We start from the raw sequence: 27542 nt of genomic DNA on the forward strand, positions 1-27542 counted from the left end.
CCATTATTAGCAGATAAAAACACAGCTAATTGTACAAAATTCCTGCCAAAACCCTACTAAATATAAAAGCTTAACCTGTATGAAGTTAATAAACAGCAAAAAGTTAACATTTTTACTTTGCGCCTTTTTGCAAAATAGTGAAAATCGAACGTACGCAAAAATCGGAAGGTTTTAACTTTTCCCCTTACAGCTTTCAGAATTTGTGAAAGACCCCCAAAACTGTATATTTTCTGAAAGAATATGGCCTCTAGAATAAAAATAAGGTGCTACTAATTTTTATACCCCACGGTATTTGTGCAAATGTTTATCAAACTAATATATTCGCAAAAAATACACTAACACCATTATTGGCAGATAAAAACACAGCAAATTTTAAAAATTTATTGCCAATTCCCTACTAAATATAAAAGCTTAACCTGTATGGAGTTAATAAATTAACAAATATTTATAATTCTTAAATTGCACCTTTTTGCAAAATGGTGAAAATCGTACGTACCCAAAAATTTCTTTAAAAATCTGGAGGTTTTAATTTTTCACTTACAGCTGTCAGAATTTGAAAAGACCCCTCAAACTAGACATTTTCTAAAAGCACATGACCTGTAGAATAAAAAAAAAAGTGCTACTGATTTTTCTGTTTCGTTCATAGACGGACACAGCCTTCATTGACCTTAGGGTTATGCTTCTTCCTACCAGGAGATTTAGGCAGAATTCTACAGCACTTAAGGTGTTAAAAACTTTCCTTCATGCCGCTCCTCCCAGGGGGCGTGGCTCCCCCAGGCATAACCCACACCCTGCTTTAGCAGCCTCAGTTTGTTTTCTGCCTAACGACAGGAGGTCAAGTCTCTCTCTGGAGTTCCTGGACTCTGGAGTTTTTTTCTGGCGATTTTTCTCGCTTTTTTATTGTTTTATTCCTGCATTTTGAATCCTGCGATTCTTCTATCAACAGCCGACTGGGTGACAGGCTGGGTCCTCGACCCTTGTAGTCCCCCCATGTTCGGCCTTCGAGCGTGTGCCGGCCCTCAGCTCAGCTTTGGGACGTCCACGACAGGCCCCATTGCTCCAGGGGCGGCCGGGGAACTTCGGTTCTATGACCGGTCTTTTATGGCCTTGTCACAGTGTGTCTGGCCAACAGCCATGCCGTTTAGCGGACGTTGGTTCTGTCTGGGATACCTCCAGCCGGGTAGTCGCAGGACGGGTAAGTAGTGGCCCCTTACTCAGGTAAGTGGTCTGGCTGGTGTTTTCCCTGGGGAGGTCGACTGAGGGTCCGCCCTGCTTTCCTCTCTCCCCTTCCTCTCCCTTCTTCCCCTGACTGGGTAGTGGCTGTGAAGGGGGGCCTCCTGGGTTTTCTTTATTACCACCGGGGCCCGTGTGTTGTTGGGGGACTGTGTATGTTACTCTGGGGGGTGCTGCTGTGTGCTGCTGTGTTCTATGAGTTGATTTTTTACCTCAGACAGCGGCCATCTTGGAAATCTCCTTGGTAACGCTGTGATTCTTTCCTGAGGTGACAGACAAAGCACAGCCAGTGCTGCTGTGTTCTATGAGGTAATTTTTACCTCAGATGGTGGCCATCTTGGAAATCTCCTTGGTAACGCTGACAGACACAGCACAGCCTCTGGTATCTTGTACAGTTTTAGTGCTGTTACAGTTTTAGTGCTGTGAAACGCTGTGAATCTTCCATGAGGTGAAGACACATCACAGCCAGCACATCAGAGCACACCTTAGGTTTTTCAGCTCCCTCTGCAGCTGGGTGGGGTGGTGAATACCGGGGGCCCCCATTCTCTGCAATAGCAGCAAGGAGGTGACCAGTGTTTTTTTTTTTGTCCTGCCTTGCAGGGTGGGTGACTTAGCGCTGACACTATGGAACTCAAGCTATGCCTGAGTTAACCCTTAATGCCCCTTCCCCTGCCACATCTGTTATGTTGGCTGTCCTGGGTTTCTTGCCAGGTTTGAAGCAGCTGGTGCCCGGATGGGGGGTAAAAAAGCGCCCCCTCCCTGAAGCCTGCTTCTGGGGATGACACAGAATCGCTGTTTTTTTCTGGTTCTGTTATGTCAGAGGCTGCGGGTTTTAACCCTTATGGATAGTGAGGATGACTCTGCTGCAGTCAGTTGCTGGCAAGAATTTGTTGGAGCTCTTGTTTCTGCGGTGCGTGAGACTCTAAAAATTGAGGATGTGGCGGAGACACCTCCGTGTCAGTACCAGCAGACTACCACGCACCGCTGAAGGGTTTCCTTGTGTTCCTTATTTGGACTATATGTTATACAAGGAATGGGATGCACCGCAAAAAGTTTGTCAAAAACTTGTAGCGTAGGTTGTGGCGTAGGTTGATCATCAGGGAGGCACACGGAGTTCTGTTGCAGCGACGGGGGTCGCGCGCATCCTTTCGGTGGGCCGAAGGGTCCGTTCCGGCTCTATCGGCTGGGTACATTCCGGGAATACGGAATTGGCTAGCCGACTACCTAAGTCGCACTGCACTGGGCCAAGGAGAGTGGTCTCTCCACCCGCAGGTGTTTCGGGGTCTGTGCCGAAAGTGGGGCACTCCGGACGTGGACCTTCTAGCGTCCCGTCTCTATCGGTAGGTGCCATGGTTCGTGGCCAGTTTTAAGGACCCGTGGGCGGACGCGTTGGTGGCTCCTTGGGGTCGCTGTCGCCTACTTTACACCTTCCCTCCTCGGAAGCTTCTTCCTCGCCTGCTGCGCAGAGTAGAAGCTGTAGGGATTCTATCGGTCCTGATTGCCCCAGATTGGCCGCGTCGCTTCTGGTACGCGGACCAGGTGCGTCTGCTGGCAGACGCCCCCTAGCGTCTTCCCCTGGGAATTGATTTTCTGTTACAGGGTCCGATCTTCCACCCTGTTTCACAGCCACCGGCCTTAGCGGCGTGGCTGTTGAGAGCCAGGGGCTTAAGGACCAAGGCCTATTGGGCTTGGTGGTCTCTACCGTGCTGCCTGCACGGAAGGCTACCTCACGTAGGTTTTTTCCTCATACATGGAAGGCCTACTTCTCTGTGTGTGGGGAGATGAACTGGCACTCTCGTACATGCGTTGTGTACAGGATTCTGCTGTCTTTGCAGCAGGGAGTGGTTCAGGCTCTCGCCTTACGTACGGTTAGAAGCCAGATTTCTGCTCTGGCTGTTTTTACTTGCAGCGACCCTTGGCATCGCACTCCTGGGTGCGTGCGTTGGGTCAGGGGGTCTGGCAGGTGGCCCCTCCGGTGCGCCCTCCATTACCCCCATGGGACTTGAATTTAGTCCTTTCAGTGCTTCAGGATGCTCCCTTTGAGGACATTCGGGAGGTTTTTTGTTTATTGTCACAAACGGTGATTTTATTTCTGGTAGCAATTACCTCGATCAGACGGGTGTCTGTCTGTTCTGGCGGCCTTGTCTTGCAAGGCTCCCTGCTTGGTCATCCGTAAGGATGAGGTGGTGCTGCGGCCGCAGCTGTTTTTTCTCCCTAAGGTCGTTTCGGCTTTTCACTTGGATGTGGACATTGTTCTTCCATCCTTATGTCCTCAGCCGAAGAACCCGAAGGAGGCCACTTTGCATTCTTTGGATGTGGTTCGGGCCCTTCGAGTTTACTTGTCGGCGACAGCTCCGTTCCGGAAGTCGGACTCGCTGTTCGTGTCTGTGTCCGGTCCCAGTAAGGGCCTGGCAGTCTCGTCTGCCACCATTTCCAGGTGGATCCGACAGGTTGTGCTTCAGGCCTATGCCCTGAAGGGCGGGCGCCCCCCTTTCGGGTCATGGCGCATTCGACCAGGGCGATCGGGGCCTCTTGGGCTTTCCGACACCAAGCCTCTGTGTTACAGGTGTGGTCGTCGGTCCACACTTTTTCAAAGTTTTATATGGTGGATGTGAGTGCATCTTCTGATGCCTTCTTCGGCCGCAGGGTGTTACAGGCGGCAGTTTACGGTTGGAGTTCCTCCGTTGAGTAACTCCGGTTTTTGTTTGGGGTGTAACCTGTTTTTGCTGTGTTATTTTTCCCACCCCTCTAATTTTTTGACACTGCTTGGGGACGTCCCTAAGGTCAATGAAGGCTGTGTCCGTCTATGAACGAAAGAGAAAAAAGGATTTTTGTACTCACCGTAAAATCCATTTCTCTGAGTTCATAGACGGACACAGCACCCACCCCTCCTTTGTTTGTACTGCTTGTTACGAACTGAGGCTGCTAAAGCAGGGTGTGGGTTATGCCTGGGGGAGCCACGCCCCCTGGGAGGAGCGGCATGAAGGAAAGTTTTTAACACCTTAAGTGCTGTAGAATTCTGCCTAAATCTCCTGGTAGGAAGAAGCATAACCCTAAGGTCAATGAAGGCTGTGTCCGTCTATGAACTCAGAGAAATGGATTTTACGGTGAGTACAAAAATCCTTTTTTTTTTTGCCCCCGAAATAATTGTGCAAATGTTCATCATATCACTATTTTCACTTAAAATACACTAAAATCATTAATATTGCACATAAACCCAACGTAACTTACAAAATTCCTGCTAAATTAGTACTAAAGCATAGTTCACATGTGGCATACTAAAGTGGATGCCCATGGAGGACCATGTTTACCCGCACAGGAATGCACAGGTCTTATGCATCCCCGTAAGGCAGTCCCATTTATGTCATATGGGATGCCACGGCTGCACAGGCATAGCTGCTGCATCCCTGTAAAGCAAAATGACCTACAAATTCTATAAAAAGTTCTCCAGTACCATCAAACTACAACAAATATATTTTTATTATTGTTTTAGGGGCTTTGCAGTTCTATAATAAAGTGTTTGTTTTGGGGAATTGGTTTTCTTGGATTTGTTGTAGGCCTCATGCCCACAGACGTTTTTACAGCCACTTTTATGAGCGGTTTTTGCAGCTTAAAAACGTCTTGCCGTGTTAGCCTATGGCCTCATGCCCACCATGACGTTTTTGAGCTGTAAATGGCTGAGCTGTTTTTGAGCTGCAAAAAAAAACCAGGACCAGTGCATTCTGAAGCTCCAGCGTTAGAGCTGTAAAGATGTCAGACGCCGGCAAAGGGTGTTAAACGCGATTTAACAAGGCTTAACGCTGTGTTAAGCCTTGTCCGGTGTTTCTTTCTCTATTCAGAATCAATGGTTCCCTATGGGAGCCCATTGATTTGAATAGAGGTCGCACCAGAAGTCGGATCAAGATGATCCAACTTGCGGGGCGACTGATGTGTGGGGAATCTTGAAGGGGAACCCTGCGAAAATGTAAAAAAAAATTGCACGAGGTTCCCCCCCCAGGATGATACCAGACCCTTCGGATCTTAGGGGGAATCCACCACACTAAAACAAAAACGGCGTGGGGGTTCCGCCAGGATCCATACCAGACCCTTATCCGATCATGCAGCCCGGCAGGTCAGGAAAGGGGGCGAGCGAGCGCCCCCCCCTTCCTAGACCATACCAGGCCACATGCCCTCAACATGGGGGGTTTGGGGCAGTGGGGCACTGCGCCCCCCCCCCACCCAAAGCACCTTGTCCCAATGTTGTTGAGGACAAGGGCCTCTTCCCGACAACCCTGGCCGTTGGTTGTCAGGGTCTGCGATCGGGGGGCTTATCGGAATCTGGCAGCCCCCAGATCCCGTCCCCCCCACCCTATGTGAATGAGTATGGGGTACATCGTACCCCTACCCATTCAACTGGGGGGAAAAAGTGTCAGTAAAAACAAACACTACACAGGTTTTAAAGTAATTAGGCAGCTCCGGGGGATCTTCTTCCGACTCCGGGGGTCTTCTTCCGACTTCTCCGCTCTCTCCGGCGTCTTCTCCATATATCCAGTGCCTTCTCCGCGCTCTCCGTTGCTTTCTGCCTTTTGCCGGGCTCCGCTATCTTCTTCCAGCTCTTTTACTAGCGGCGGCCCGGTCTTCCCCGTCTTCTTCCCTCTTCTCTTCTGATGTTGACTCGACAATCTCTCCTGCTGTAATGCCGTGTGCGCGGTCCGCAACGATTTATATAGGCATGGAGCGTGGTCACTGGGTGATTTCACCCGGTGACCCTGCCTCTTACGACGTCACCGCCCGGAGCATGATGGGACTGTGACGTCTTTCGAAAGAACTTTCTTTCAAAATCTTATCTAAGAATTTTCATTCATATTTTGCAACATTAGTGGGCTACTTTAACAGCATATTTTCGGACGGCCATTGAGTTTTAATAATCGGACGTGTTGGAATTTTTTTGAAGAAAACAAACGATTTTCTAATCAGTGATGAGAGAATCGTGCGAGAAATGTAATCTAAAAAGAAATGCGCATGTGCAAGAAAAGAAAATTCCCGGAAAGAAAAGAAGATTCTCAGGCCTCGTACACACGACCGAGTTTCTCGGCAAAAGCCAGCAAGAAACTTGCTGTTTTTTTTTTTTTGCCGAGGAAACCGGTCGTGTGTATATTCTTCGACGAGGAAACTGTCGAGGAACTCGTCGAGCCAAAAAGAGAGCATGTTCTCTTTTTCCTCGACGGGAATGGAGAAAATTGGCTCGCCGAGTTCCTCGACAGCCTCACAAGGAACTCGACGAGCAAAACGATGTGTTTCGCCCGTCGAGTTCCTCGGCCGTGTGTACGAGGCCCTAGACACGAGAATTCTTTTCTGTAGGAGCATGAGGTGAAATTGAAGGTTTGGTTGGTCGATTTTCGAAATCAATGGTGGCATCATCGGATGACAAAATGCACACATTTTCTGATTTTCAAAAGAAAGTTCTTTTGAAATTTGCCCCGTGTATGGCCAGCATAACTTTACAAGCTGACTATAATGCACAGCTGCAGCAGATTCTGAGTTCTCCGGGTTTAGTAAATCGACCTCACTGTGTCCATGCACACTTTTGAAACAAAGAAGGGGGGTTTTGGGACTTTAAATGAAGCACATAATTCAATGTGCCTCCATCCCTATACATAGTTACAAAGGGGGGGGGGGGGGGGATTGGGACTTTAAGTGAGGCAAAAGACCTGGAACTTTGTAAAAATGTTAGCATGTTTTATTAGCATGGTCAAATTATAGAGCACATTACATCAATATCAACATGTGCAGATGAATGAGGATATCTGCAAAAAACTGTGTAGTCTGGTGTTAAACTAAACGTATCAGAAACAAACAGGATTGCCAATCCTGAATACTCACATAAAGCTAGAATTCAATAATATGTGGTACTTTAGGACAGATTCTGATATGTTTATTTTAGTTAAACACCAGCCTACACTGACATCTGTTTTTTGCAGCTATCCTCATGCATCCACCCCCGAGGAAGTGATTATTCACGAAACACATCAGGCATATTTAGGATGCAGTTTATGTGCCTTTCAATAAGATCCTATTTTTTTTTACCTAGACCTTACCATGATCAGTTTTATTATTTTCACCAATTCTATACATATCCGATTAATATGCTTTTATTGAACATTATAATATGCTGCCTAGTTGTGGGTATATACATGAACCCCAATGTGGTTTTATGATGCAAATGTATGAGGTTAATACTGTACATGTTGATATGAATTACTATGTGCTATGTATATATAAATTAAATTATTACCACACATGTTGATATTTATGTAATGTGCTCTAGAATCTGACCATGCTAACATTTTTACCAAGTTCCAGGTCTTTTGCCTCACCTAAAGTCCCAATTCTTTCCCCCATTTTGTATCCATGCACACTATGGCTTTTTCAGGAGTTTACAGGCATATGCTCTTACAGGCAGAAAAAAAGCATGAAAACGCTCAAAGAAGTTTGAAAACACAAACAATTTGGAAAAATAGCTGAGGGGAGGGTCTGTGAAAAAAAATGCTTATGCTCAAATAAGCTCAAAGAAGCTCAATAAAAATGTGAAAAATATCCCAGAAAAGTACAAGTTTCTTCAAGCAGAAATAAAAGCTCAAATGCCTGTAAAAGCTTTTTTTTTTTTTTTTTTAGCTGCAGTGTGCTAGAGCCCTATTAGTATATGTGGGCATCGTACAGTCACTCTCTTTGCTCAGTCTACATATCAGAAAACATGACTGTTAAAGATACCGTATGTCATCCCACTTTCCTTCAGTGTACCTTGAGTTTTGAGAAATCAGCAACTGAATTCTAATAATTGACTTACTGCACACTTTCTGGTCAATCTGTGATTGCAACCTGTGCAACTGCTTTTAACTGGCGCCCAGAGGTAAAACTGCAGCCAGGCTACTACAGAACAGCGTGTGTCTGTATATCATAATCGTCTGTATTTACTTACAAATTTGGAGAAGTGATTGACCTTCACAACTGTATAGAGGGTCTTTTAATTATCATTGTCTTTAAGAAATTATTCTTTTTAACCTAAAGACCTCATTATAGGAAGTCTATAGCATATAGGCCTATTTGAAAATGAAAAGTAAATACTTCCCCCAATTCATTTGATTAGCTTATTTTTTTGTAGTATACATTGGTGAAGAAAATGTGCTGTTTTTATTAGCATAAGCATAAATTATGCAGCATATACTGGAAGCAAATTATAGAATGTGCTGACTATAAAAATGTGAGTGAAATAAGCATAAAATCTTTGGTCCAGGAAAATCGCCTTACCCAGAATACTGCAGAGGAGAATTATGGTATTGTATGTGTGTGTTTCTTTTTTTTTTTTTTTTTTATCAAATACAATTAGGTTAAAAGAGAAGTTCCTAAATTACATTGTTTTCAAAGATGTATATACTTTGTAAATACGGACTGCATAGTTTTCAAAGCAAAGTATTCAATCACAACTAGCACCCCTATGAATATTCTGTTTTTTAACCTGGCTGAAAGTGAAAGCTGATTAGCAACTATGGGTCATCACGCATTTGCACTCATCATTGCCCTTTGTGCTGCTTTAATATTTGTTATAAAGCCACAGACAAACCAAAGTATTCTTTCACCTTCATCCATGTTGTAAAGTGATGTGCAAACAGTTGGCGCTATATACCGTAAATCCTGTAAAATAATACTAATAAATATATATTCCACTAGTCAGTCCCCTTTTCTGCCAAACACTGCTAATATTCAGGTGAGGTTATGCCCAGTGAGAGTGTGATTGGGTAAATCGATTATTTATTGATTTGTTGCCAACTAGGGGAGTTGGAGGTTAATAACTGTGCTTCAACAATGATAGCCAGTTTTTCTGGGTCAAGGTACCCCTTTCATGTTCAATTGCTTTTACAGTAAATCTTGTCTTCTTTTTCCTTCTATATTTTAACTATTTTATTTACAAAGAAGAGCTCCTAAAGAGCTGTCTAAATACAGAAAGTTGCGAGGTAAGAGAGTAGAAATGCCAACTACATAATTTTTTTCAGTCAGTGTATTTCTTTCCTAATCCTAAAGTCATGGTCGTCTTTAATATGACTCTGTACGAAAAAGTATTTCCTGTGCAGTGCTTCACCATAAATAGTGTTTGTTCAGTAAGTGTATCCTGGCTGTGGATATTTCCTTTAGTCCCTGGACTTCGCATCCTGCTGTACTTGCTGACCTTTTTCACTATGCAATCATTTACACTGGAAATGTACACCACCCCGAAACACACTCAAGCATTGCACATGCATACAGGGCCTGAACAGTGCACATTTTCTTTGGATGTAGAGAGAATAAAGATCTGAATTGCTTTTATATTGGATTAATAAAGCTCTTTCTTATGGTGGCAGAATAAGTCTCTCAGTTGGCTGTTATTCGATTGAAATCACTGTATAATGTAAATCAGTATTGCCTCTCGCACCACCTAAAGCTGACCCCTATATTGACAGATCTCAGCTTTGTACATATGAGCTGCTAATTGGCAGCAGTAAGGGACATCTCTCATATTGGGATAATGATTTGTTCAGCTACAACAAATATATTAACAAAATACAGTGAAATTTACTTTAGGGAGGAAAGAAAGTTTTGGTACAGTGCTTAAGCATTGAACATTGTCGCTTTGCTGTGCTAGGGTCTGATCCCAACAGGGATACTATCAGCATGGGGTTCTACCACTGTTTACATGGGTTATTTCCAGGTACTCTGGTTTCTTTTTGCAATAAAAAAACACTCAGGTTAATTATTCAGCGTCCACCCAAATTGTCCTTGCTGTGTGTATCTATATAACCACAGTAGAGACATTAGAATGATAGAGCCCAGAATAAGTATAGGAACCTTGGTATAAGCTGAAGTGTCTCTAGTCTAAATGTATTGTTGGCAGGTAGGCTGTAGCCAGCCTGAGCTCTGCATGTTTATGTCAGCCCTTTTCAACCAGGGTTCATTCTGGGTTCTTCAGGGGTGCCTTGGCAAAATGCCTTAGGCCTCGTACACACGACCGAGAAACTCGACGGGCGAAACACATCGTTTTGCTCTTCGAGTTCCTTGTTAGGCTGTCGAGGATCTCGGTGAGCCAAATTTCCCCATTCCCGTCGAGGAAAAAGAAGACATGCTCTCTTTTTTAGTCGACGAGATCCTCGACAGTTTCCTCGTCAAAGTGTACACACGACCGGTTTCCTCGGCAAAAAAAACAGCAAGTTTCTTGATGGTTTTTGCCGAGAAACTCGGTCGTGTTTACAAGGCCTTAAAATGCTCCAAATTACCCCAAAACTGTAAACAAGCAAACAGGTGGATCAAACCTGCTTTTTTTGTTATAGAAAGCCACAGGTTTTCATTGTGCAACATTGCAGCCTTGAGCACTATGCAGGCCAGCCACCAGGGTTCTATCAACCACTGACGTCACTGGTTGATAAGGAGGACATTGGGCACCTGCATAACAACCACCTCTCCTCTGTCAGCACTGGGGTCACGCTCGCTACATGAGGGACAGAAGATGAGGAAGAAGAAATACTGAAATTCTAGTCAGTATCAGTGTGCAAAAGTGTATTTGATTGTAAAGAATAAATCAAATCTTAAGCCCCTTTCACATTGATCAGGTCCTCCTGTCAGTTAGGAAAGTATGTAGACTTCCATTGCTGTCCTCCCTATGAAAATGCTAGTTGACTAGCTGTCCAACTGATCCAATGGCATTAAAACCTTGAGTTACAGGCAGCTCTCATAATGTAGAACTACTAAATTTTCATCAAATGATTGTTGAATCTGTTTTTTTAGGTAGCTTTTGCACCTTTTTACAGCATTGCCTGCCTAATGTTTATATGTATAAATAGTTTGGGCATATCATTGCAATATCGTTTTTTTTAGGAACTGGGTAAGATATATCGTTTAGTTTATAAAAATAGAACATGGCAGACTGGTATTGTGTTCTGCCTATTGTAAATCTCTGAGAATACATCTCAGTATTTCTGTGCACCATGCATGCCCTCAGGAGACACCGAATGTCTATTATGAAGGTGAATTCATGCTGCAATGAAGTAGAGATGGTTATCTGTTCTCATTTATTGGAAAACGTGAACGTACTGGTAGGAAGCAGCTTAGGCTCAGATGTATTGATTGTACAGTGTTTTGCTGCGGCAATAGCTCTGCCTTCTTACAGGTTACTTTTTACTTAGTTTCTCTCTTTTTTTTAAATGCCTTTTACAGTCCTTAACTCCCCATCTAAAATGGTACATTTATAAACATCCTGGGATTCAAGAGGTTAAATAAAGCTCATGGCTGCCACTCTTCCAGGGACAGCAGTAAAATACCTCAACATTTAGAGTAGGTGGAGCTCAGAGAACACCCCCAATCTCCTCTGTAACTAATTAAACTGAAAGCAGTGTGTTACACCACGTCTGGGTTCAGAGCTCTTATTTTCTTGTATTCAAACAAATTTTTTTATAATTTTCTTCCCACAAATAGAGCTGTTTTATGGTAATTGATCACCACTTGGGTTTTTTTTTTTTTGCTAAACAAACTAAAAAATACCAAAATTTGTGAAAAAATATGTTTTTCTTTGTTTCTGTTATAAAATTTTGTTTTCTCCTTCATTGACGGGCACTGATGAGACGGCACTGCTGGACACTGATGAGTTGGCACTGATTAGGTGGCACTGAGGAGGAACTAATATGTAGAATTGATGGGCACTGATAGGCATTACTGATATGCAGCACTGATGGGTCCCATCAGGCGGCACTGATACGCGGCACTGATGGGCACTAATAGGCAGCACTGACAGGCAGCACTGATGGACAGCACTGATGATGAGGTACTGACAGTCATTACTGATGGGCACTGATTGGCATCTGTGAAGTGCAGTGACAGGCGTTTCTAATGGGCACTGACTGGCACCTTGGGCACTGACTCGCAGCTGATGGGCAGTGACTGGCAGATGTGTGTACCTCTGAAGGGGGCTGAGCTGATAATCAATGTGCTGATTATCAGGGCAGACCCCCCCTCTGACAGGAGAGCCGCAGATCGGCTCTCTTGTCAGCGCGTCCCGACGGAAGCCGTTTACCAGCACTTCCTGGTTACACACTGTGATTAGTCACAGCTGATTACCTGGTAAACAGCCTATACAGACTGACACACCCCACCACCGATTGTCGTGCTGCGTGCCCCCGTGGAAGCGCGATCGCTGCTAATCATGCTGGACGACATATGACGTCCAGTCAGGATAACGTAACCACTTTGCACACGTCATTCTGTTATATGACGGGCGGGAAGTGGGTAAAGTAACTTTTATTAAAAAAATGCAGATTATACCATGTTTGTGAACATTTTTAACATTTCCCCAGTAGAAAAGGTGTTCATCACATTAGAGCAGGGCCCACTTATGAAAATGTATTGTCCAAGGTGTATTAGGAATATGTGGCTAAAGTTTGATGTTTACTGAACTGAACTCCATGTTCTTACTGTAGGTGACATTAAAGATACTGCCAATATTTGATATCTAGAAATGAATGTAGGTCTCTTGTGGTGTTAACCTCCTGAGCGGTGTTCCCGAGTCTGACTCGGGGTGAGATTTTTGGGCTAAAATCGGTAACCCCGAGTCAGACTCGGGCTTGCCTCGCTGGATGTACAGGGAGTGTTTACTTACCTTGTTCCTGGATCCAGCGATGCCACCGCGCTGTGTGAGCGAGCGGGACCTCGCTCGATTCACACAGTGTCCTCCTGTGCTGCCGATCTCCGTTCCCTGCGAGGTTACGACGCACGGGGACGGAGAACGGCGCCAAATTCAAAAAAGTAAACAAACACATTACATACAGTATACTGTAATCTTATAGATTACAGTACTGTATGTAAAAAAAAAATACACCCCCCTTGTCTCTAGTGGTCTGCCCAGTGTCCTGCATGTCATTTTATATAATAAAAACCTTTTTTTCTCCCTGCAAACTGTAGATTGTCCATAGCAACCAAAAGTGTCCCTTTATGTCAAAAATAGTTTTAGATCAGCTAGAAAACAGCGATAATAAATTATAATCACTTGCAGAATTGTGCGATAGCGATTTGTGGGGAAATTCGTCATAAAAAAAAAAAAATGACAACGACAATTCTGCAACTGAGCAAATTTCAGTGATTTTGATTTGATTACATTATTGAATAATTTTTATTATAATTATATTATTATTTGTTATAATTATTTATAGTTATTTATTATATTATAATTTATAATTTTGTTTTTAAAAAAATGTCATACCCGGGATGCCTATTAGAATCTTGTTTGGTCAGATTTAAGTGAGTTATTTCTAAAAATTACAGGCCTACAATATAAAACGCCAAATTTCCTTGCAAATAATGGTACCGCTTTCAGCATGTTTTTTCTGAAAGAATCATACCGCCAGGGAGGTTAAATGTGTAACACTAACTTCCAATGTCTGTGAAAATCTAGTGCCACTATTAACAAATATATAATAATTGCCCTAATATGTTAATCCTTATGTGCTGAATCCCTTGTGCCAGCCTCTGGTATCTGCAAAGGTTTAACCAACCTTTGATCCTTTTAAAATCAACAATGATTATCCGGATTAATCAATGTTAATTACTGATCCTGATTGCATTTAGATAGTATTAACCAGTTACCACTTAATCCCGCCATGACATGCAGTTGGAAATACATGCATACATACTGAATATTGTACAAACAAAGAGGCATGTTTATAGATGGGCATCATCTACCAGGAAAAACTAGGCTGGAAGCCAAAATTACCAAGTTACCCAAGAGCATTTTTTCTTGCACATATCTTTGTTAAGCAGGTTCAGTGAGTACCTCTTAGGCTCGATTCACACGAATGTGTTTTTTGATGCATTTTGCAGAAATGCAGGGAAATTTTTTAACATGGGTTCCTATGGAACATGTTCACATCAATGCATTTTTGTGCCTCTGCATTTTTGGAATGTAATAGAATTCAGTGGACCCGCATCCAAAATGCAAGTACCGCGTTTTTACTGCAATTTTGCAGAGAATTTGACACGATTTGCGTTTTGCAGGTTTTTTTTATTTCTTTGTTTTACACTGTATGTAGCTGGTTGCTAAGGAGGGGGCCAGGAAGCCAGCCGCAGCATCCTTAAAAACCAATGAGTTATCAGCTGTCAGCTCACTTCCCGCTAAATGTAAAAAAAAGAATTGCCGGGAAAAAAATGTGGAAAAAAAAAATTGTGGGGTCCCTTCCCAGGTCCATATCAGGCCATTGGGTCTAGTATGGGTTTGGAGGGGACCCCCCACACCAAATAAAAAAAATGGCGTAGGGGTCCCCCCAAATCCATACCAGACCCTTATCCGAGCATGACGCCCCCTTGAGACGTCACCGCCCGGGCCATGATGGGTCCGTGATGCCACAAGGGGGCGTGGCCTCAGTGTGACATAATCCGTTTGCCACACCCCCATCATTAGGAGAAGAAGAAGATATTAATAAGAGACTTGCCAAAAACTGTCTACTGTTGTTTTTAACACTACACTACTTTTTTTCTGAATGGGTAGGGGTACAATGTACCCCATACTCATTCACATAGTGGGGGTTGGGATCTGGGGCCCCCTTGTCAAAGGGGGCTTCCAGATTCTTTTAAGCCCCCTGCCTGCAGACCCCGACAACCACCGAGCAAGGGTTGTCGGGAAGAGGCCCTTGTCCCCATCAACAACATGGGGGCAAGATGCTTTGGGGTGGGGGGCGCAAAGCCCCCCTGCCCCAAAGCACCCATCCCCCCATGTTGAGGGCATGCGGCCTGGTATGGTTCAGGAGGGAGGGCGCTCGCTCGTCCCCTCCCTTTCCTGACCTGCCAGGCTGCATGCGCGGATAACGGTCTGGTATGGATTTTTGGGGGGCCCCCACACCATTTTTTTTTCATTTGGTGTGCAGTGGTCCCCTCCAAATCCATACTAAACCCAAGGGCCTGGTATTTGACAATTTTTTTTTTTACATTCAACGGAAGCCCACTGACAGCTGATGACTCATCGGTTGTTGAGGACGCGGCAGTCGGCTTCCCGCCCCCCTCCTTAGCAACCATCTAGATACAATGTAAAAAAAAAACGCAAATCGCTGTAAAAACGTGTGTCCAAAAACACGGCAAGCACCGCAAAAATCACAGCATAAACGCTCAAAAGCAACACGCATAGATGTGAATCGAGCCTTAGACATATTATAACAATCTGATCCTCCAAAAATTGCAGGAGTTGATGCTTGACTGATAACCTTTCCGGGGTATGTTTTTTCGGTTTTCTGGTCTGTTCATGTGGTTCTTGACAGGAGCAAAGTATGCCATTAAAAAAAAAAATCTTTTCTGGCCTGTGTTCATGGGAATATCTCCATCTCAAAAGCTGTCACATAAGACTCATTTATCAGCAGTGTTATTCTAAGTGGCCTTATTATTAAACCCAGAAAAAAATATAATGGGTGTGTGTCACTTCTAAGGCACCACATATAACACAAAACCATGTATATAAAAATGTTTTTTTTTTTTTTTACATTTTTATTGTTTAAACATTAAAACGCCAAGCAATTACATTATTATTTAAACCTACAGGGTTACTCCACATTTCCTTAACTGCCCCAGCTTGAGTGCAGGAAATATCTTTGGATACAAGCGCTAGACTTTATTAGTGCTGATATAGATTGGAAGAATTTTCCTCCCATTCAGCCCAATAACAGCCTGCGCCTCCTGATCTAGGCTGATGTGTGTTCAGCCTGCTTTAGATGGTAGTACTATTGATTTCAAACAATTGATCAATTACAGTCATTTTCCTGGGTAAATGTTTTCTGAAGCAGTTCTCCATAAATTAGCAACTCTGCATTGATCATCCTTGGGAAGTATAATTATTAAAACCAGTCTCTTTGCACCCTCTTTATAAAAATACATAATAATATTTTAGTTTTTAATGCCACTTATTTGTACTGCCTTAAGACAAAGCATCACTGACTACCCTAAAAAGATGTGTGTTTGCTATGCAATATAATGTACAATAAAAGATGTATAAACATTTTGTCACTGAATCTTTTTTTTTTTTTTTTTTTAAACCAGATCCATCCTCTTTTATTAGTTTTATATTCAAACAATACAGAACACACAAACATCCTATGTACATATTATAATTATAGTAGTCATACATTTTAAAATTAATCAAACTAAACCAAACGCAAGAACCCCCCCGACCCAAAGCCCTTTCCTCAATAATCTACTATTGTTATTATGATAATCTAGCCATCTACTCCCGATCCATCTTTTAGTCCCGGATTTCCAGCCACCACTTTCACACTTTTTCTAATTTCCCTGGACAACCTCTATGTAAAAATATATATTCCTCTTTTAAAGCGGAGCACCACCCTAAAGTGGAACTTCCGCTAATCGGAACCCTCCCCTCTCTGGTGTCACATTTGGCACCTTTCAGGGGGGAGGAGGGTGCAGATACCTAAGATATTTGCACCCAATTCCGGGAACACACTCTGCAGGGACCTACGGGTAGTGCATCACTCCCCCCCCCCTTGAGCTCTGGGAAACACATGGCTCCCAGAACACAGGGGACCAGTGAGCCCAGTTTTTTTATACTGTGAAAGATAATGTTAAGCCGAGTAAATTGCACCCGCTCGTGGAATGGTGACAAACTTTTACCCTTTAAAATCTCCATAGGCGATGTTTAAAAAATTCTACAGGTTGCATGTTTTGAGTTACAGAGGAGGTTTAGGGCTACCGATCACGACGATACCTCACATGTGTGGTTTGAACACCGCTTTCATATGTGGCGCTACTCACGTATGCGTTCACTTCTGCACGCGAGCTCGGCAGGATGGGGCATGTTTTAAAAAAAAAAAAACTTATTTATTTTACCTTTTATTTTTTTACTGCTCTTTAAAAAAAGAAATTGTGTCACCTTTATTCCTATTACAAGGAATGTAAACATCCCTTGTAATAGAAACAAGCATGACAGGTCCTCTTAAATATGAGATCTGGGGTCAGAAAGACCTCAGATCTCATATTTACACTAAAATGCAATAAAAAAAAAAAATTATTTGAAAAAAAATACAATTGCTCTTTAAGAGCTATGGGCGGAAATGACGTTTTGACGTCGCTTCTGCCCTGCAATGACTTTGAGATGGGTGGGGGCCATCTTCCCCTCACTCATCTCCATGTCAGGCTAGGGACAGCCTGGGGGGGGGCTAGGGACTCCTCACTCGTCTCCATGTCAGACAAGTCACCGGAGCGCGGCGGGAGGGGGGCTCCTCTCCTACCTCAGATAAAAGTGATCTTGCGGCGAATCTGCCGCAGAAACCACTTTTATCTGAAAGAGAACCGCCGGCTCTTGAAGAGGATACCAGGGTAATGGTAGCTAGCTGCTACCATAACAGTGTTCCTCTTCAAAGACAAGACGTATATAGTTGTCCGGCAGGAAGCAAGTGGTTAGAGAGGAACTGCAGTCTGCTCACATAATTTGTAACAAAAACATCTTTGCCATTCTAAACCTCCCCTCCAACCACTTTGCATAATATTTTTTATATACTGTGATTCTGTACTTGCCAAATATGCTGCAGAAATCTCCCTCCACCAAGTCTGTCTGCATCCATTTTAACTGCCTATTCACTTCCTGGATTTACACAGACACACAGAGGCACACCTACCAGACAGGAAGTGGGCTTTATAAGGAATTTACTGGCAGAAAAAAAATGTTTTACTATCAAGTTAAAACAACAAGGGCAGAAGATTTAATAGATTGAAAGTTGAAAAAATGACTGAAGATCCGCTTTATTGAGCAAGTTGAAGTTAGAAGCTGATTGGTTACCATGCACAGCTACACCAGATTCTGAGTTCCCCAGTTTTAATAAATCTCCCCTAGTATGTATATCATATTCAAGTAGATGCTAAGATATTTGTTATGTAGCTTTACTGTACAGTTTGTTCTGTGTTAGCTGCCATTTTCAGTGCAGAGGATTTAAAAGTGATATTCCCTTATTCTCTTGTGAGATTACTGGACATGAATTACGATGTTTGTAGGATATTCCTTTCTAATATAAGTATGTAACAGAATTATCAATTTATTTGCATTATTTTGAACTGTTTTACAGAAACCAATTTAAATGTGCTTGTTGGCTCTTGCTGCATAAACTCTGTTATATACGGTAACTGAAGTGTGCTCTAACAAGGTTGCAAAGCCATGATTATAACACGCAAGCTACACTGTTCCTTCTGAATAATTCAAGAGTACACCTTAATCCCTTACATTTCATTGTGTAACAAGTCAGTAGCTTTCTGATGCTGGTTATCTAGTCTGTAAGAATAATATAGTCGCAATATATAAAATATAAAAGATATATATATCCAAATAATTGGAGTGAAAAAATTGATGCTAGTAGTGAAAAAGTTCACCATTCAATGGTGTACATGAACCAACAAAAAGTGCACAAAAGGCAGTGATATATAATATCTCAAAACATCTACTGACATAACAAATGTCCATGTGTTAATCAAACACCCATAATTCAAGTAAATGTGGAAAACGGCAAGTGAGAAAACAAAATCCACAGTGTCCAAAGGAGAATAATCCAGTCCCACAAGGAAAGCAGGATAAGGGTGAAGAATGCAGTGAGTTGAGCAGCTGTCCACCACCACCACAATGGATTCTTCCTCGTGCACCACACACAGGTAAAAGAGGGACCCTTACGAGATATGTTGGACCTCAAGTAGCAAGGTCATAGGAGCTTTACAGGTATACCTCTGCAGGGTTTGAGTAGTCAGCCAAGATGTCAAGATCACTGGACTCCTGATCTCCTCATCTCCGTTTCCAGGATTACCAGTGGAAGTAAAAAAGTAACACTCTCTCCAGGGCAGGCGAATCCGTGAGTGGTGTAAAAATTAATAAATAAGGAACAGCAATAGTGCGTTACCTCTTAAAAAGGACTGAATCGTTTATGGCAGAAAACAGAAAAACGATACAGAAGACAAGAAAAAAATATTTAAAAACAGCCGGCAAAGCTAAAAGAAAAAAACGTACGCCTGTGGGGACGTCGGTACGTAGCACCGCTCCCTGACCAGTTTCGTCACAAATGACGTTTTCAAAGGGCCTTTGGTTATCTAGTCTAGTGCCAACATGCAGATGTTTTTGACAAGGTGATTTTTCTCTAATTTTTTACATCTCCACTGGTCTAGAGCACATAAGCAAATGTTAAAGCGGAGTTCCACCCACATTTTTTACTCCTCGCCATGCAGCACTAATGTGCATCCTTAAAATGAATTGTCAATTTATTTTTATTTTTTTCTGTTCACTTACCTGATATAAGTCTATATCTAATTTCACTTCTTCCTTTAGCAACCCTGGACATCATTTCTGGTTTTGCATTGGCTCCTGGGAGATCTTGGCCAGCTTGGCATGGCACTGCTCCCGTAATATTTAACATTGGCTTCTACGGAAATTATTGGTCAGCTTGGCATGGTGTGACTCCAGTAACATTAAACATTGGCCTCAATGGAAAATCCTGGTCAGTTTGGCATGGCAAGCTGACCAAGTTTGCACCACACTGCGCGTGCGCAAGATCGTTTTTTGTCATGTAAAATATAAAAATGTTATCTGTTTAAAAACTAAAGGTGTAGCTTCCCAGTTTTGTATAATGTTCGGACCACTGACCATAGGAAATAGTGTGAAAGTCTAACATTTTAAGTTGACATCAGAATTGTTGAGAGAAATCTTACAGTTGGGGTACCTGTTCTGGTGAGAACAGCTATCAGTAGTGAGGTCCCCCCTCCCCCCCCCCCACTTTGGAGAGATTTAATCTCACTTTTTTTCCAGGACATGAAGAAAAGTGAAATCTCCCAAGTTCAAACACTATCAGCAGTGAATAACCAAATATACAGATCAGTGTGTAACATGATTTTTAAATCTTACAGTTATTTGATAAACTATGGCATATATTTATTTTCTATATGACAGTGATACATGCCCAAGTGGAGCCCAAACAATCTAAACAAAACTAATTGGAATCAGTGTAGAGATTAGGAAGATGGGAGTAAAAGACTAGCCAAGCATGCTTTGTGCTTATTGTGGTATCCCCTGCTTCGTGAAGAGGCAGGCCCTGTTGTTATGACAGACACTGTTTCACAGTTTTACAAGTATATGTAAACCTTTGCCTTGTAACACAACCCATCAGCCTATTCAGTTTAAAATAGAAATGAAAGGCAAAACATTTATATATATATATATATATATATATATATATATATATATATATATATATATATATATATATATATATATATATATATATATATATATATATATATATATATATATATATATATATATTTTATAACATTATATATAATACCTTGTTTCCCCTTTTTTTAAAAGGTGATCACATGGCCTCTGTTCTTAGCTGCATAAGAGCTGGGGGAGGAGAAGCAACAGTACACTGAGCTATCCAGTGGATGGCTGTGCGGGGGCAGCAAGTGTGATTATTGGAGGAGAACAGGCTGAGTGCCACAGCACAGCTAGAGAACGGACCATGCTGTGCTCGCATACCTATTATGGTCAGTTTTTTATTCAGAAAATAGAGTGACTAGCAGGAACATCAGGGATTTCACACAAAGGAAGCAATGCAAACAGAACAGGATACTTTTTTTTATACAAGTACACGGTACAACGGGCACATATCAGGAATATCAAACGTTGGGTTTACATATTCTTTAACCACTTCCTTACTGGGCACTTAAACCCCCTTACTGCCCAGACCAATTTTCAGCTTTCAGCGCTGACGCACTTTGAATGACAATTGCGCTGTCATACAACACTGTACCCAAATGATATTTTTATCACTTTTTTACCCACAAATAGAGCTTTCTTTTGGTGGTATTTGATCACCTCTGCAGTTTTTATTTTTTGCGCTATAAACAAAAAAAGACACAATTTTTTTACTATTTGCTATAATAATATCCCTTTTTTTTTATATATATATTTTTTCTTAGTTTAAGTATTCTTCTACATATTTTTTGTAAACAAAATCGCAATAAGTGTATATTGATTGGTTTGTGCAAAAGTTATAGCGCCTACAAAATAGGGGATAGATTTATGACATTTTTATTATTTTTTTTACTAGAAATGGCGGCGATCTGCGATTTTTGTCAGGCCTGCGATATTGCGGCGGACATATCGGACACTTTTGACACTATTTTGGGACCATTCACATTTATACAACGAACAGTGCGATAAATATGCACTGATTACTTTATAAATGTGACTGGCCGGGAAGGGGTTAACACTAGGGGGTGATCAAGGGGTTAAATGTGTTCCCTGGGAGGAGGTGACCGATCTGTGTCCCTATGTACAAGGGACACAGCATCGGTCTCCTCTCTCCCTGCCAGGACGTGGAGCTCTGTGTTTACACACAGAGCTCGACGTCCTGCCTCTCTAACTGCCGATCGTGAGTACCTGGCGGACATCGTGGCTGCCAGGTACGCACATCGGCACCACGTGACAAGGCGGGCACAGCTTTTCCCCGCCGCGCGTCCCTTGGCGGCGCATTGGGGGGGGGTATGTAAACAGGAAGACGTCCAGGGACGTCCACCCGGCAGTTGAGAGCCACACTGTAGACGTCTTTCGTCTATAGGGCGGCTCTCAAGTGGTTAAGACAATACTACTCCAGATTTTGATGTTTTCTCATAACCTTCATGGAAAATGCTCAGTTTCTTATAGGAGCTGGTGTGAGAGGACTGGGATTCAGTTGGTTGCAGTATATGGTACAAACTTTAGTGGGGAGTTATTGGCCTGTAATATGTACCAAGGCTTCTTAACTCTCCCACTTGGCCCAGACATGGCATGAAATCAGAGTTATCATGCTAAAGAAAATCTTCAGAAGTGAGGGGGATGCCTTGTACACGCCATCAAGATTCCCGAAGAGAAAAGTGCGATGTGAGCTTTTTGTCGCAAATTCTGACCGTGTGAATGCTCCATCGCACTTTTTCTGTGAGAATTCCTGCCAAGAAAAGATTGAGAGCAGGATCTGAATTTTCATGACAAGAAAAATTCCTATCGGGAATCGCGATCGTCTGTATGCAATCACGACACAAAAAAACCTGTGCATGCTCAGAATCAAGCAGAAGAGCCAAACTGCCTATTGAACTTTATTGATCTTGGCTCGTCGTACCTGTTGTACGTCACCACGTTCCTGACAGTCGGAATTTCATCCAAGATTAGTGTGACCGTGTGTATGCAAGACAAATTTCAGTCGTTTTCCTGCTGAAAAAAAAACACGATTTTCTTGTCGGAAATTGCGATCGTGTGTACGAGGCATCATGATAACAGCAATGTCAGCTTTAGGATTTACTTGAACAAAATCTCCGCTGTCTACCGCTAACCAAGATATCGGGCCAGATTCAGAAAGAAGTTACGCTGGCGTATCTATTGATACACCGCCTAACTTCTAGGATGCTCCGGCGTATCTTTTTTCTGTATTCAGAAACCAAGATTCGCCAGAATTTTGCTAAGATCCGACTGGCGTAAGTCTCTTATGCCGTCGTATCTTAGTTGCATATTTACGCTGGCCGCTAGGTGGCGCTTCCGTCGATTTACGAGAGGAATATGCAAATTAGGTAGATACGCCGATTCAGAAACGTACGTCCACGCGGCGCATTTTTTTACGTCGTTTACGTAAGGCTTTTTCCGGAGTAAAGTTACCCCTGCTATATGAGGCGTATCCTATGTTAAGTATGGACGTCGGGCCAGCGTCAAATTTTCCGTCAATTACATTGTTTGCATAAGTCGTTCGCGAATAGGGCTGTTCGTAAGTTACGTTCACGTCGAAAGCATTGACTATTTGCAGCGTAATTTGGAGCATGCGCACTGGGATACGTTCACGGACGGCGCATGCGCCGTTAGTCAAAAACGTAATTTACTTGGAGTCAGCCTTCATTACCATACAAAACACGCCCACTGCCTGGATAATTTGTACTACGCGGGCTTACGCCGGACCACATACGCTACGCCGCCTTAACTTAGGGCACAGGTTATTTTTGAATACAGAACCTGCCTCACTATGTTACGGCGGTGTAGCGTATCTGAGATACGCTACGCCCGCACAAATTTTTTTAATCCGGCCCATCGATTTTTGGTTAGACTTTCCTTTTAAGGAAAATTTGGGGAAATTAGTAATTCAGAAGTGAAATTTCAGGAAATTGTTCACATGGTGTGTACACATTATTGTATAGATCATGTTTTGATAAGCCATTGTATGTATGAAAATGGTTTCCTAACTTCTTTCTCAACATATTGCCTTTTTGTTACAGGGAAGTGCTGGTTCATGAGAATTTCAGAACAATTCAAACATCATAATGACTTCCTATCTTAGTAACATTTTGTCTTCTATCCATATTTTGATATTTAGCATAATGAGTATAATATATATTTATAATCTGAATGTCTGCCCATCAGCATTCCTAAAACATAACTTTTATTTGTTATTAGACAACTGTACTTTTTATTTGTACTCTAATTGGATAGCATGGCTTACTGATGGTTTAATTAACTATTTAAAAATGTAATGATTTTTTTGACACACAAGCAGTAAGTGGCCACAGTGGTAAAGAAAAGGGAAGAAAACATAAAACTCATACCTTTTTTCCATGATGTTTAGATGTGCCTGTACTGACAAGTGCTTTCTCAATTAGCCAAAGAGAAATCACAAGGGGCTGGGAGCTAAGCACTGAGAAGAAGCCATCTGATTAAATGTCAGGGCAGTGCTAACTTCTGCTATGCTTGAAAGACAGAACAGAATCTCTGCCATAAATTAAGACAACCACACCTGCTTGCCTTTATTACAATTGTAATAATATGCACAGAAGTAAAGCTGTTGCCAATAGCAATCTATAAGGTTTTATTTGTCATTTGATGAAACATGAAACAAAATGGTCTGACTGGTCTCTATGCCTAGAGTGCCAATTATGTACTTGTCGTCTTTTTTACAGATTTATAAAATCGACCCCATAATGTCCAAAAGATGGATAGCAATATCAAATGTCATTGACAAGTGCATGAAAAGCTTTTTAACACAGGTCTTTAAAATGCTTCAAATAGTCCACTGATATAGTCCATCGCACCTTCAGTGTCATTTACAACTCTACTTCCTCCTCTCCAACACCTCTTACCATTGAGGTCCCCCAAGGTTCTGTCCTTGAACCTCAATTATTCTTGATCTACACTTCCTCCCTGGGTCAGCTGATAGCCTCCCATGGCTTCCACTACTATTTATTTGCCAATGACACCCAAATCTATCTCTCTACCCCTCAGCTCACCCCATCAGTCTCCTCACACATCACTGATTTGTTAACGGACATATCAGCCTGGATGTCATGCCACCTTAGCCTCTTTAACCTCTCTAGAATACACCCCTTTTTAACCAATGACACCTCCAAGCTTCTAATTCACTCCCTGGTTATCTCTTGCCCCGACAACTGCAACTCACTCCTCATTGGATTACCTTTACATACACTATCCCCCCTTCAGTCCATAATGAATGTTGCTGCAAGACTCATCCACCTTACCAACCATTCAGTGTCCTCCACCCCTCTCTGCCAATCCCTGCACTGGCTTCCACTCACCCAGTGAATAAAATTCAAAGTACTAAGCCCCCAGCTACATCACTTACCTAGTCTCAAAATACCTACCAAGCAGCTCTCTTCGGTCCTCCCAAGACCTCCTACTCTCTAGTTCCCTTGTCACCTCCTCCCATGCTCGCCTACAGGATTTCTCCAGAGCTTCTTCCATCCTTTGGAACTTCCTACCCCAATCTGTCTTACTGTCCCCCAATCTATCCATCTTTAAACAATCCCTGAAAACCCTTCTCTTTAAAGAAACTAGTGCTGCTTCTAACCAATACACTGTTTTACTTTCTCCATCAGCTCATCCCCCACAGTTATTACCTTTTTGTATCAATTGACCCTCCCTCCTAGATTGTAAGCTCTAGCCAGCAGGGCCCTCTGATTCCTCTTGTACCAAATTGTAATGTAACTGTAATGTCTGCCTTCATTTTGTTAAGCGCTGTGCAAACAGTTGGCGCTATATAAATCCTTTATTATAATAATAATAATATCCTAGTTTTTCCATAGTGAGCTGACTGTCTTGGCCACACTGACATACCAGTGTTGTCACCTGTACCTGGATTCTCCAGTGCTGTACCACAGAATTTCTCACCTTTATGTTATAGAGATGAGCAGAGATGTTGCTGTTGAGTGAACACAAACTGTTTTAGCATTGCTAAGGCACATTAAAATAGGAAATGTTCATAGTTAATTTAGGAAAACGTATTAACATAGGACAGTGTTGGGGAGCTTTCTATATCTTCAAGTGGAGATGAACTAAAAAAAATAAGATCTGCTGTGATATAGGGAACATTAGGAAATGTTAATTGTGGCTAATCAATACCACAGAAGAAATTGCCTTTTGTCTGGAATTCCTCCTGATATATAGCAGTGCACTTCCTGGCATGTGAGTGTGCCTAGGCACTCCTCTGTATACTGCCTCATAGCTGTGCATCTGCAGTGTGAGAGCAAAGGCCTGTACATTGCTAGTCTCAGAATATTTGGAGTGACATTTATTATGCTGTTCACTGTTCGCCATGTTGGTGGCTTTGACATGAGGAAAGAAAGTCCTGCCTACACCATGATAGAGACATAGTGCAGAACAAGGTTTGGTATGCCAGTAATGGGGAAAAATCAGCTGCAGTGAAACCACAGGTAATACTGGCAACTAATCATCCCTCTGCCCACTCTTTTTTAACACTGCTCCCATGGTTTAATTCCTCTTTAACCACTTCCTGTCCACCCTATAGCAGTTTTACTGCTACAGGGTGGCACCTGTGTGCTGATTCCATATATATATATATATATATATATATATATATATATATATATATATATATATATATATATGTGTGTGATCCAATACTACTGGGTAGGGGGTGCGCATGCATGCCGCCCCCGGCTCGCTCCTGCTGTGATTACACACAGCAGGAGCCAATCCTCGGTTACTATGGATTCAATGTCTGCCAGCACCCATCGATCGTGATGAAAAGACACGGACCTTTGCCCTGCCTATGTAAACAAGGCAGATCGCCATTCTGACAGTCGGGAAGGGATGGAATTTGTGTCCCTGCAAATGGAAAAAAATTCCATCTCCTCCCCTAGTAAAAGCACCTCCCATAGTACAGTAAAACACCGGATAGGCACACAGTTAACTCTTTGATTTCCCCTGATGTTTAACACCCTGTCGACTCCCCCCATTAGCTATGATCTGCTTGCATTACATAGATATGAAAAGAAATATGTAAAGAAAATGGAAAGGTGACTGTTTTTTTTTTTATTTAGATTTTTCGCGCTATAAACAAAAAAAGGCTGAAAATTTTGAAAAAAATAAATATATATTTGACTTTTGCCTATAAAACATATCCAATAAAAGAAATGAAAACAATAAAATGTTCTCATCAATTTAGGTCAATATGTATTCTGCTACATATTTTAGAAAAAAATATCCTAATAAGCGCATATTGATTGGTTTGTGCAAAAGTTATAGTACTGTATCTACAAACTATGGGATATTTTTTTTTTTTTTTTTACTAGTAATGGCATCGATCAGCGACTTATAGTGGGACTGCGATATTGCAGTGGACAAATCGGACACTAACTGACACTTTTTGGGGACCAGTGACACTAAAACGGTGATCAGTGCTCAAAAATATGCACTGTCACTGTACCAATGACACTGGCTGGGAAGGTGTTAACATCAGGGTCGATCAAAGGGTTAACTGTGTGTCTAGCTAGTGTTTTCTTACTGGGGGGGGGGGTGCTTGTATTAGTGGAAGGCATGGATCGAATGCCCTGCTTCACGGCGGGAGGGCACCCCAGACCCGGAAGTGTCAGATCACATACTAGATACATGATCTGGCGCAGAGCGGCCATCCTGCCGCAGTATATCTACAGTGTGCTGTCCGCAAGTGGTTAAAGGCTAAGTTCACCTTCTGACCATGTTACACCCATATTTAGGATGTAACATAATCAGCACCCACCACCTCACCCACCCTTCCCTGTGACAACAGGCCGGGGTTCTTCTTCCTGCAGCTGCAGTCACATTTTAAATTCGGTGGCGCTGTGCGGGGCACATTTTCGCACACTATGTATTCACAGGAAGATTTGTGAATGAATGAACTAAAAGTCCTGTCAGCCACTGCAGCAGTTCTCAATGAGCTACGATGGCATTGATCAGCGCCCTCGTAGTTCACTGACACTTC

At 42.4% G+C, this 27542-nt stretch overlaps 1 protein-coding gene across 4 annotated transcripts in view; it reads left to right on the forward strand.

The window, feature by feature from the left end:
* RAPGEF5 (Rap guanine nucleotide exchange factor 5) overlaps positions 1-27542 on the forward strand; it is a 382012-nt gene that overhangs the window by 225537 nt on the left and 128933 nt on the right. The gene's annotated exons all lie outside the window — the stretch shown is intronic.

Source organism: Rana temporaria, chromosome 5 (genome assembly GCF_905171775.1).
Source record: "Rana temporaria chromosome 5, aRanTem1.1, whole genome shotgun sequence".
Lineage (NCBI taxonomy): Eukaryota > Metazoa > Chordata > Amphibia > Anura > Ranidae > Rana > Rana temporaria.